Genomic DNA, 12,673 nt, shown 5'->3' with positions numbered 1-12,673 from the left:
AAGGCCCCCTGATCATCCCCACGAAGCGTGACGTATTCCCTGAGGGCCTTAACGGGGCACAGCTCCTGCTCATTGCAGGGGCTGAGAAGCAAAGTGGTCCCTTGCTGTTGCTGGTCTGTCTTGGACTGCCTAATTGAAAGAGAGACTTTATCCCCTACAAATTTAACATCTTTGGCAGCCAGGGCACAGCCAGAAGCATCCTCACGGGACGAGGGCACTAGCTCGCTGATTCGCAGCGCCCCAAAGAAGGCTGTCAAGGAAGCTGCATGGAATAGCTTCCGTTCAAACGCCGAGGAACATAACTCACCCCAAAGCATTCCCCAGCCCCCTCAAAACAGAAGGGGAGATGGGCTGCCTAGGGTCACTTGGCGTTCTAACTTCCCTGGCCCACCCCTCTAACATTTTTCTAATCCTAAAAACACCCGTGAATTCAGGGAGGCCGTGCACCTTGCTGGCAAAGGCCAAAGCCGCTAGCTGTCCCCTGATAGTTTTAACAGAAAGACCCCTCCCATGCTGCACTACACAAAAGTGCATCAGGTGTTCAGGGGGGATGGGCCACGACTGCTGGAGCCCCGCTGCTGCCCTGAATTTGTAGATCTGCCCTACCGCACGGTCGTAGGCCCGGCGTGTGCTGGGGGCAATGGACAGCTGGGTGGCTCTATTTACTTCCGCCATCCAAGCTCCCACAGCTCCTGGGGCATCCTTGTTGGTTGCCTGTCAGCCCAGGGGGCAAGCTGCCAGAATCGTTCCATCTGTTGGCGAGACAAAGCATCTGCCACACCATTGTTAACACCCGGAACGTGTCTGGCCCTAAACAAAATGTTCTTCTGCAAACATTTCAATGTAAAGGCCCTTACTAGCCTCATCACCCTGGGGGACCGAGATGCCATGGTGTTGACCACATGCACTACAGCCATGTTTTCACACCAAAAGGGGACAGCTTGGTTTGCTAGCTGTGACCACCAAAGCCACACGGCCACCAACAAGGGAAACAATTCCAAAAACGTAAGGTCTTTGGACAATCCCCGGGCTACCCAATCTGCGGGCCATTGATCAGCACACCAATGCCCCCTGAAAAAGACTCCAAAGCCTGTGGACCCAGAGGCATCAGAGGTGACTTGGAGTTCAGCTTCTAACAGCAGATCCTCCCTCCAGAATGTCACCCCATTAAAGGTGGCAAGGAAGTCCTTCCACACTAATAAATCCTCCCACATCCCTTTGTTAATTCGCAGGCGATGATGGGGCAAGTGCAAGTGCCCCATGGCATCGCACAGCCACCTGAGGAAAGCCCTCCCAGGCGCTACTGCCTTACAGGCAAAGTTTAAATGACCAACTAATTGCTGTAACTCAAGTAGAGATACCTTGTCTCTACTCAAGCAGTCTTCCAACCTGGCTCTCAGGTCTACCACTTTCTCCCATCGCAACCTCAAGGTCTGTTGAACTGTGTCCAGTTCAATGCCTAAAAATGTCAGGACAACAGCAGGTCCCTCCGTTTTTTCATGAGCCAAGGGAACCCCTAGTTCCTCTGCGAGCTCCATGAACCCTGCCAGTAGCCTGGCACACTGCCCCGTGCTAGCAGACCCAGACACCATAAAGTCATCTAAATAATGAACGGTGTCTGGGCTGGCACAGCAGCGACGCAACTCCCATTCCAAAAAGGAACTGAAGCACTCAAAAGCTGAGCAACATATGGAACACCCCATAGGCAGGGCCCTGTCCATATAAAACTTGCCCTCAAATGCAAAACCCAGAAGATCAAAGTCTTCTGGGTGAACAGGGAGCAGGCGAAAGGTGGACTTGATATCGCACTTTGCCATTTCAGTTCCCACCCCACACCGGCGAACAACCTTGACCGCTTGGTCAAAGGAAGTGTAATGCACAGTGCAGAGTTCCTCTGGGATGCCATCATTCACTGATCCCCCTTTGGGGAAGGACAGGTGGTGAATGAGGCGGAACTCTCCCGGAGACTTTTTTGGCACCACCCCCAAAGGAGAGACCCTCAGGCACGGGACAGGAGGGGCATCAAAGGGGCCTAAAACCCTGCCCTCAGCACACTTCTTTAAGATCTTTTGGCGGACCACATCTTCCATGCCAGTCACTGACGGAAGGTTGGCTGCCATGAAAGGTGTCCTGGGTTCCTGAAAAGGGATTCTAAAACCGAACCTAAAACCTAAAAGTAAATAAACAGTGTCCCTGCGCATTGGGTATACTTGCAGCAACCGCTCAAGAACCCTCAGCCTTACCGGACTGAGCCCCTTTTCCAGGCCCTTGCTTACCTCCGCCACCCCCAAAACATTTTCCGCCCTGACCTCCCTGTCGTCCCCTCAGACAGGCAGAATGGGCATGTGGGCCAGCGCAGTTGGGGCACTCGTGCCTGAATCTGCACGCACGCCGGTTGCACACTCCTCTGGACGTGAAGTCCCAGCAGAGCAGCTGTGGTTGAACCTGCTGCCCTGCGGAGGCGCAGGAACCTGTACCCTGCGTGGGCCGGATAATCACGTGACCGCTATCGGTCCTATCCTCAATAATGGACTTGGAGGGGCCCATCACCTGTACCCAAAGTTGGATCAATATTTGATCCCAGGGAAGGCTAGGGGTCAAAGCCGCCCACATGCGGAACTCCTCATCATAGCATAGCCACACCACCCCCTTAAAGTCAGTATAAGCCCTGTATACAATATTCATATATTGAAAAAGGGGGAGAGCCCTGGCAGGCTGCGCCCTGGCCAAGACTCCAGCATAAATAAGGAACCCAGGCAGCCAATGACCCCAGGTCCTGTCGATCCGCCTTTGACGGATCTTTTCCTTATCCCTTTCATCTATGTCATCTTTATCCTTCTTCTCCAGTTCCCTGAAGAGAAGGGTAAAAACATCCACATATTGGCCCCTTATAATTTTTTCCCAGGTTGCCTGAGTCAAATGATCCCCCAGTGACAACGCCGTGTCCCCGGGTGGCAAAGCACTATACGGGACAGTGCCATATGGGGAAAAGCCCAAAGGGGGGGGACTTCAATGAGCCCCATACCCACACGGCCATCCAGGAGTGGAAAGAGGCAGGCCATGGGTTCCCAAGCCGGTTGACCCCCCACAGGCTGGAAAGCCGTAGGCTGGCTGCCCTGAGGCGTAACCCGGCCACACAGGAAATGCCGCAAGAGGGGTGCCCTGCACCTGAGAATCGCATGCAGGCCAGCCCGGCGTAGGTGAGGGATAAGAGATCGGCAGTTGCGCCCCAGATGCCTCCTGTTGCCCCACAAAGCCCCAAGGCCAACTGGCCGCCTGCTGAGGCATGGGTGACTTCCCTCTGGAAAAGCGGCTCCACCGTTATGGCCACCTGACCTCCATCAGCTGCCCCTTCCTCCTCGACATCCACAGCACCCCCGGGTAAGGCGGTCGAAGGACCTTCATCCCCAGCCATATCCTTGGACGACCCCTCCAGAGCGGACAGACGAGAGAAGAAATAATTATAAAATTCGTTCCTAGGCACTTTCTTCACGGCCCGCCGTGGCCGCACCGGCGCCGTTAGGTGCCCTAGACTCCTCTCCTTCTCTAAGGCGGCGATTCTCTCCAGAAGCTCGCGCCTAGTGGGCCCACTGTCATCCTCATCTGATGAGGAAATGGTAGGCGGGGGCTTCCTAGCTGCAGACCGCTTAGCCGGCTGCTTGCCCTTAGATGGGCCAGATCCTTTCCCCTCAGACGGGTCGGTTCCTTTATTGGAAGGCATTATCCAACTACGTACAATCCAGCCAATGCCCACCCTTAATTTATTATACTTTCTCAATAGGGGTGTGCAAGGAAAAAACTTTCGGCTTTCTTGTTTCGGGATTACCCGAAACAAGATTCTCTACCGGCATTAGCCGAAAGCCGAAACAAGAATCTCTTTCGGGATTCGGGATTCGGCATTATTTCGGCATTCTTTCGGGATTCTTTCGGGGTTTTTTGTTGGGAAAATGCCTCCGTCTTTCAGGACGCCTGGAGGAGGCATTTTCCCACCAAATAAGCCCAAAATTGGTGGGGACCTTCCCCTAACCCTTCTCTAACAACTACCCAAGTTTCAGACAGATTGGACTTTGGGGGGCCATGTTATGGCCCCCCAAAGCAGGTACCCCATCCTCCCCATAAGAAAGCAAAGGAGCAGCATATTGTTAGCATGCTGCTGCTGATCTTTCTTCATTATTTCCTTCCTTTGCCAGGGGTGGCATTTTGCATGCAAAATGCCCCCCAGCCCTCAGGGGCCCTTCTCCCACCCCTCCTCCCACCCCCCACCAAGGCTCAGCCTGCTCCCACTTGGGGGGGGCATTTCATGGCCTCCCCAAGTAGGTGCTCTAATCTCTACCACTGACAGCTGGGGGAGGCTTGTGTTGCCAGGGGTGGCATTTTGCATGCAAAATGCCCCCCAACCCTCTGGGGCCCTTCTCCCACCCCTCCTCCCACCCCCCACCAAGGCTCAGCCTGCTCCCACTTGGGGGGGCCATTTCATGGCCTCCCCAAGTAGGTGCTCTCAGCCCCTAAAGTCCACCCTTCACAGCCCCACACAAACCCAATTCCCCCCCCAGCTGCCACACACAGACCCAAATCCCCCCAGTAGCCCCTCACAGACCCAAATCAACCCCCACCTGCCCCACACCCACCATAACCCCAGGAACAGGCTGGCCTGCCCTCCCCTTTTGGGAACCCCTAAACTCTCTTTCCCAGGGCAGTTCTGCACAGACAAGGGGTGCCACAATGGTGGCAGTGCCAAATCGTCCCTGGGAAAGAGCACCTGCCCTGGCACACAGACAACCACCCCCCTGACCCCCCCACCACCCGCAGAGAAGGCTGGCCAGCCTGCCCCATTGTTCCCTATGCTGGGAACCAACCTCCCATCAAAGAAGGGAACACAGACACACAATCATTAAGTTTAAAAAACCTTTATTTTCTCATTTTCAAATTACAAGTGGTCAACAAATCACAACATATTACACTTATTGTCCCTCATAGCACAACACAACACAATTAACTACACATCAGAGAATCTTAAACACAATTTTTTTTTTGAAATGGACAAACAGTAAAGTTTTGAACATTACAACAGGTCACATAGTGAGCGGGCACAACAGGGCATGGAAACAGAAGATGATCATAATAACTACCAGCCTAATACAACTCTCCCTCCATAACATGACTTAATGGGGGGGAACCACTGCAACAAAATCCCCCCCCCAACCCTCTGGGGCCCTTCTCCCACCCTTCCTCCCATCCCCCCACCAAGGCTCAGCCTGCTCCCACTTGGGGGGGCCATTTCATGGCCTCCCCAAGTGGGTGCTCTGCTCTCATCTCTACCACTGACAGCTGGGAGAGGCTTGTCTTGCCAGGGGTGGCATTTTGCATGCCAAATGCCACCCTCACCCTCAGGGGCCCTTCTCCCACCCTTCCCCCCACCCCCTACCACATGCATTCCTTGACAATCAAGAAATCTGGAGTTAAATATAATGTGCATGTAAGTCCCTCAAAGACAGAAGCAATATGACCCATTTGATTTCCACAACCTCAGACACAATTAGGGATCCGTTTCCCCTTGGTGGGGGATCCCCCACTCTCACCTATCACCCCGAAGGGGGAAAGTCAGTGAATGAGCCTTCAAGGTACGCTCCAGGGGCTGCTGCCGTGATGTCACTGATGTCATCTTGCTGCCCTGAGAGTATGCCTGTGCTTTGCAGTGGGCTGATTTGGGCCCTACAGGCCAAAGCAGGATCCCTTGTGGCCCAAATCTGCCTGCTGTGAATTGTGCGTGCTCCCCAGCCTTGTGTGATGATCACATCACTTCCTAGAACAGACATCATCATGCCAGAGCATTGCCATTAAATGATCATGCGTGTGTGAACAGACCCTAAGTATCCTGTAGGCTTCAGTGATGGTATAGTAATGTTTTCACTCACATTATAGAGAGAGAGAGAGAGAGAGAGAAGGGGGGGAGGCACTGAAACTAGATTATTTCTTCTATTTTACTGTCCCCTTCCAAAGCCAGGGTGGCATTGGCACAATGCCCCCCTCCCCCCGGCCAGAGCCTTAGTACCAGTATGCATTGACAGGCCCATGCATCATAGTCCTTTTTGAGACCCAGCCAAGTTGTGTGCCTTTTGGAGAAAAATGTTCAAGTTGCTGGTGGGGGTATGAACAATTTTTAGATATCCACTGTAGTGCAATGGCTAGAGAGTTGGTCTAGAATCTGGCAGACTCTGATTCTGTGCCTTGTAGGCTTGATGGATGTTCTTGGCTCAGCCTAAGTAAACAATTGTGTTGTGTTTTCCAGAGGCAGTCTAGGTGATTTTGGGGCCCTGGACAAATGTTCTTGACGGGGCCCCAGAACCAGTGCCGCCCCACCACTGGCTCCTTGCCAAGGCCAAGCAATTTGGTCACCTAGGCCCCAGATAGAGTGGGCAGGAGTGCGTTGTTTCCTTCCTCCCCCCCCCTCCACCCCCTCATACAACTAAGAAGGCCATCGGTGGAGTCACTCCAATGTGAGGCATGGAGCAGCTGTCTATTGTTAGCCTGGTTGTGATGAGGGTGAAACAAATCAAGGGAGAACAGCAATGTGTAAACCACTCTAGGTTCCCATGGGGGAGAAAACCGGGGCATAAGATAAACCTTTAATTTGGTGGGGAGGGGGTATATACATTTTATGTGTATGTGTCTGTATGTTTTATGCATTCAAATCACTTGTGGTGTACTTTAGAATTATATTGAGCTCCACAGTATCCCAAAAACCTTGTCCATGTATTGCAAACCGAAGTCAATCTACCACATCTAGGGTATTCTTCTTTTCCCTACTGCCTTCAATTTTTCTTAGCATTATTGTCTTTTCTAGTGAACCTTGTCTTCTCATGATGTGACATAAGCACTATCATCAATTGATATCTTCAAGGGAGAAAGCAGGCCTGATTTGGTCTGGATGCCACTTACATGTCTTTTCCGGAGTCCATGGTACATGTAAATTGAAACTTTCTTCCCACTTCACAGTGTGAATGCTTTTTCCTCCTATGAGCTTTGTCTAAATTTTACTGTACTGATACTGCTCATTTGGCCAAAAGGCCTGCCCTTGATCAATGCCACATTAAATACTTCATAATAAAAATATGTTTTTAGAACCATTTAAAAGTGTCCTTAAGTGCCATACGCTGATTTAAAAAACCATAAGCTAAATGTTTGGGAACACAACCAGATATGTGAATGACTGAAATGCAGCCCAATCCCACTGCTACTTAAAATCCATTTTTGATGGAGGTCTGGATTGTCTTACATTGGTGTCATTGGGCTTGGAATCAGGAACCTGGAAGCGTTCCATGGGGGCTACAACTTTCATGCCAAGGCTAAGAGGGTGGGAACGGGATCTCTCTGGGGTGGCAAACTCTGGCCTTGGAAGTTACTGGCAATTTGGGGGTGGGACTTGTGGAAAGGAAAATCTGAGTAGGGATCTCCCCCAGAATCCATGGTCCGCATTTGCCCTCTAAAGAGATTGCCCTTGGAAGCAGCCAGTTTATCTGTAGGGAACTACTCTCTCTAACCTGAACTCAAGCCCAACCAGGAGTTTGGCAGCCCTAGGAAAATTTCTGAAAAAGATGGCAAAGGAGGGCCAGCAACTGATAGAGGCATGGAAGCCCACACCAGGACAGTAGCAGGGGCCTACTTGGGCAAAAGGGACGACCAGTGCTCTCATCCCCCATAGTCCACTCCTTACAGCCCCACACAAACCCAGTTCCCCCACCCCAGCTGCCACACACAGACCCAAATCCTCCACTCAGCCCCTCTCAGAACCAAAACCACCCTCAGCTGCCCCACACCGAGTACCCCAGGAACAGGCTGGCCAGCCTGCCCCATTGTTCCCTATGCTGGGAACCAACCTCCCATCAAAGAAGGGAACACAGACACACAATCATTAAGTTTAAAAAACCTTTATTTTCTCATTTTCAAATTACAAGTGGTCAACAAATCACAACATATTACACTTATTGTCCCTCATAGCACAACACAACACAATTAACTACACATCAGAGAATCTTAAACACAATTTTTTTTTTGAAATGGACAAACAGTAAAGTTTTGAACATTACAACAGGTTACATAGTGAGCGGGCACAACAGGGCATGGAAACAGAAGATGATCATTATAACTACCAGCCTAATACAACTCTCCCTCCATAACATGACTTAATGGGGGGGAACCACTGCAACAGGGTCCAGCAGAACCTATGTCATTTCCTGTGGCTGTGCTTTCAGTTCAGACACACAAAGCTGAACTGGGCACTTCCAAGGCACTGGACAATGGTATTTCTGGAGCAGTTCTGCAGAGGTCTCCCCCCATCCCCACACCAGCCTCAGAATTTACCTGGGAACATCTGTGAGAGATCATCATTGGCCGGTGCCCATCCACCACTCTTCCCGCATCCCCCAACCATGCAAACCCAACATTAACATCAAATTTTTTTTTTTAAACATGAACATTCAATCAACTTTTAAAAAACATAATCACAACATTTTTTTTTGGGTTTTTTTCCTTTTTTTTACATGAACAGAACATCAACTTTTAAAAAACATAATCACAACATTTTTTGGGGTTTTTTTTTTTTTACATGAACATTCAATCAACTTTTAAAAAACATAATCACAACATTTTTTTTTGGTTTTTTTTCCTTTTTTTTACATGAACAGAACATCAACTTTCAAAAAACAGTACAACAATTCTTCTACAATTTTTTTTTACAATGATTTCATCTGATAAAAACACCTAAGCAATCCCTATCTAACCTGTTTCTCCCTCCAGTAGCAATCCATGTTTCTGGGGCATTATTTTTCATAATAAATTTGGTCCCACAGGGTATGTCTCAGTGATGGGAGATGTTTTGAATACCCTGGGGGGGGGGCTTTCAAATTGCTGGGTGTTTTCCCTTTGCCACTGGTTCCTAACCACCCTCCCTCTACTGGCCGGTTTTAACTGTATATACAGGGTTTTATACAGGGGAGAGCGCGATTCCAAAGGATTGGACTCATAGAGGATGCAGGCCACAAGTTGGGCTCACCTCAGTCACTCTGGAAGTCCAGTCCTGAGAAATCGAAGAGGCGAGAGTTGACCTTCAGGAAGGTCAACTGCTCGACTCTCCATGGGAGAAGGCGAGTGCGATGTGGGCCGACAATGTCGCCCGCATGTGAAAAGACGCGCTCGCTCTCCACGCTCGTCGGAGGGCATGAGAGCAGCCGCTGCGCCTCGAGGGAGAGGTCCGGCCAGACCGACTCCTTCCTGGCCCAGTAGCTGAGCGGATCGGTGGAGAGCGACTCGCAGGGCTCCGCGAGGTAGTCCCTGACCATCGCCTCCGCCGGATCCTCTCTCACGGTCCTCACGACCCCAGAGGGGACGAGGGCCCACCGGAGCATCTCCATCTCCATCGGCACTCCGGTGGTGGCCTCGGGGGGGGCCTGCGCAGAGGGGGCGTCAGAGGGACCCGCACGGCAGGGCCCCTCTTGCGTCCCCCCTGTCGACAGGCGTCCCCTCTTGGCCTGCCTGCGCCTCACCCAAGAGCAGAGCCCGTCTCTGGCTTGGGTGAGGTTCCCGTCCCGCTCGGCGAAAGTGCCCTTTATGCGCGGGTCACACATGGTCGCCAACATGTATGACTCTTCCTTAGTGAGAGGAGTTAGCCTGGCAGCTATGCCCTGCTGCAGCCTTCTCACTAATGCGCGCACCGCTGGAACAAGGTCAGCACGGGGCGCGACCCGGTCTGCAAGGGTGGCCAGATTCCTCTGGAGCGTGTGCACCAGGGGAATGACCAGACCGAGGGTCGCCGTGTCTGACGAGACCGCCACAGTGAAGTCCTTGAAGGGCTTCAGGACCTCCACTGTCTGGGTGATGGTGAGCCAATCCTCCCGGTTGAACTCACCCACCTGACTCGCACCGCGGTGCTCGGAGAGCCACGCGTGGAGTGCGGCCTGCTGCTCCACCAAGCGCTCAAGCATGGCGCAGGTGGAGTTCCAGCGAGTGCTGACGTCAGTGATCAGAGCGTGCTCTGGCACACCTGTCCTGACCTGTGTCTGGCGCAGTTCGTGCGTGGCCTTCACGCTGCGCGAGAAGTGACCCGTGAGCCTCCGACATTTCTGGACAAGTAACTGGAGTTCACGGGTCCGGGTATCCACGGGTTCCTTCGAGGAGCCCAACCCCAGCGCATCTCTCACCACTAGGTGAAGCTTGTGAGCGGCACAGTAGACGCTCTCTCGGCTCACTAGATGCGCCGCTGCCCTCATGTTCTTGCCACCGTCCGTCACCATGCATCCCACGGTGGCGGGTCCCTGGCCTATCCACTCGTCCAACTGTCTCCTTAAGGTGGCAGCGATGTTCTCCGCCGTGTGGGACACGTCGAGCACCTCGGCGTGAAGCAAGGCCTTGCAGTAGCCGGCCTGGCGGTCTCGCATCCTTCCCTGTCTAGCTGTGCTAGGCACCTCCCCCCGGCCCCCACCCAGAACCGACTCGGGTTCCCACCAGTGAGCAGTAAGCGAGAGGTACGCTTGCTGCACACTTGGGCAGGTCCAGATGTCCGATGTGAAGTGCACAGTTCTCCCGGCAACCCGGGACAGCTGTGCCTTCACATGATCCCTGGCAGCCCTGTAAAACGAGGGCACCACCGATCTGCTCAACGACGTGCGAGCAGGGACGGCGTACCAGGGAAAGCAATCTTGGAGCAGCCCTGAGAAGCCGAAGTCTTCAACTACGGAATACGGTTGCCCATCCACTGCTATCATGTTGACGATGTGGCGCGTGATGCGCCTGCTCGCCCTCCGGATCCCCTCTCTGGGCACACTAGCGCCCTGCATACCAAGCATCTCCGGGAGAGAGGCTTGGCGTCCCTTTCCTGCAGGTACCCTTGGGGGGAGAGCACCAGAGGAGCCTGCCTCCTTCTGGCTAGCTGGCGGCCGTGCGGCGCCACTCGAACCCTCCTCCCGAAGAAGCACCGCCTGGTGGTGCCTCTTCATATGGTACCTCATCCCAGACGTGGAGAGATGCCACACATCTTTGCCACGGCTGACGCGCTGCCTACAATGCAGGCACAGGGCTGCTCGGGGATCCTCCGCTGCCTGGAAGTGCTTCCAGATTTCAGAGGAAAAGGGCATCCCACGCTTCCCAGGAGAAGCGCGTTCGGGACCACCCTGCGGCACCTCCTGTGAGGTGCTCTGGCCGGACACACCGTGTCCCACTCTCGGCCGGGCAGGTGGGGATGGACGAGGCTGAAGGGGCAGAGATGTGGGCTCTTCCACCACAGTCTCTGCCTCTTCCTCCCGCGTCCTCTCCTCCTGCACAGCCGTGAGAGGCCTGCTGCTGGCCTCAGAGGAAACTGGGGTGGACCGCCCCAGGGGGGGTCTCACGGGCAGTTCCTCCAACATCCTCCGGGTTCCTGGGGTGAGCGGGAGCGCAGGGAAAGTCATGTGCTCCGCGCCCATCCCAGGAGACACCACATGCTGCCCCTCCTCCAGCAGCTGGCTCGCAACCACTGGAGGAGGAGGAGCCTCAGCAGCAGGCCCCTGCCCAGTGCCAGCCCCTGCCTCACGCACCCGGGTTGGGGGTGGCCCTCCAGCAGCTGCCTCAGGAAAGAGAGTCTTGCGAACCCTCTTCCTGTCACCAGAAGCCAGGCTGGTGAACGGCAGCAGCGCAGGGGAGGGCCTCCTCCGCTCAGATGGGGGGGCTGCCGCAGCAGTCCCCCTCCCCCTCCCCTCCTCCCCTCTAGATTTCTCCCTAGCCTTTCCCCCGGGGCCCCTCTCTGCTTTCCTCTCCGACATACTTTCCCCTCCCAAATTCAACCCTAACTAATCAGAAAAGATTTAGAAAACAAAGGTCAACTTTGTTTTCAAGACCTAACTAACCTGCTCTAAATCTGTGCTTCTAGTGGCTCTGTGACTTGGAGATGAACAATCAAGTGCCTTTTTAAGCAACCCTATTTATGTCAGGGAACCTGAGCCTGCCAATCAGCTGAATTCCTCTGGAATTGAGCTGGCCCTAAACCCCAATAACAGGTGACAAAGCCTTAAACACTCTCACACTAGTATGCCCGGGCCGGCCTGGCACCACCACGGGTGCCAGAGATGGGCAGTGGAACCCTAGTTATGGGGGCACTAATGGGAAGCCTATTGACAGCTATTACAAATTTTTATGTATATATATATATATATATATATAGAATTCAAACCTAACACTCACTCACTAATGCTTTCCCTGCTGAGTCCCTATTTAGTTTTTTAAAAAAAACTAGGCTCGGTTTCCCTAATGATTATGTTGAGGGCAATTATCCACTGATCACCTACCAACTGGCCTACCTACCTAAGAGACACTATTTAGCGGGACCGATGTATCTGTGGTATGTCGGTGTGGGGTGTGGATGTGGTGTTTTGAAGATGAGCCTCCCCCCTCCCAAGCTAGCAAGAACCCACCCCCAAGGCCACCCAAATGTGAACCCGGACTCGCTCACAGTAACACCAGTCCTGCAGTCCAGCGATGTTCAGGCGGTCTTGCAGCTGGTCCTCCTCTCCTCCACGATGCTGTCAAGAAAATTGGAAATGTTAGCAGAGTCAACACCACACGCCGCACACGCAACCCCCAAAATTCAAGGCCCCGTTGCACAAGCCAAGTCAGCCCCCCCCCTTAAAGGCTAGGGCCAACCAGC

Source organism: Eublepharis macularius, chromosome 4 (assembly GCF_028583425.1).
Source record: "Eublepharis macularius isolate TG4126 chromosome 4, MPM_Emac_v1.0, whole genome shotgun sequence".
NCBI lineage: Eukaryota > Metazoa > Chordata > Lepidosauria > Squamata > Eublepharidae > Eublepharis > Eublepharis macularius.
The sequence above is the reverse complement of the archived record's forward strand: the minus strand, read 5'-3'. Positions refer to the sequence as shown.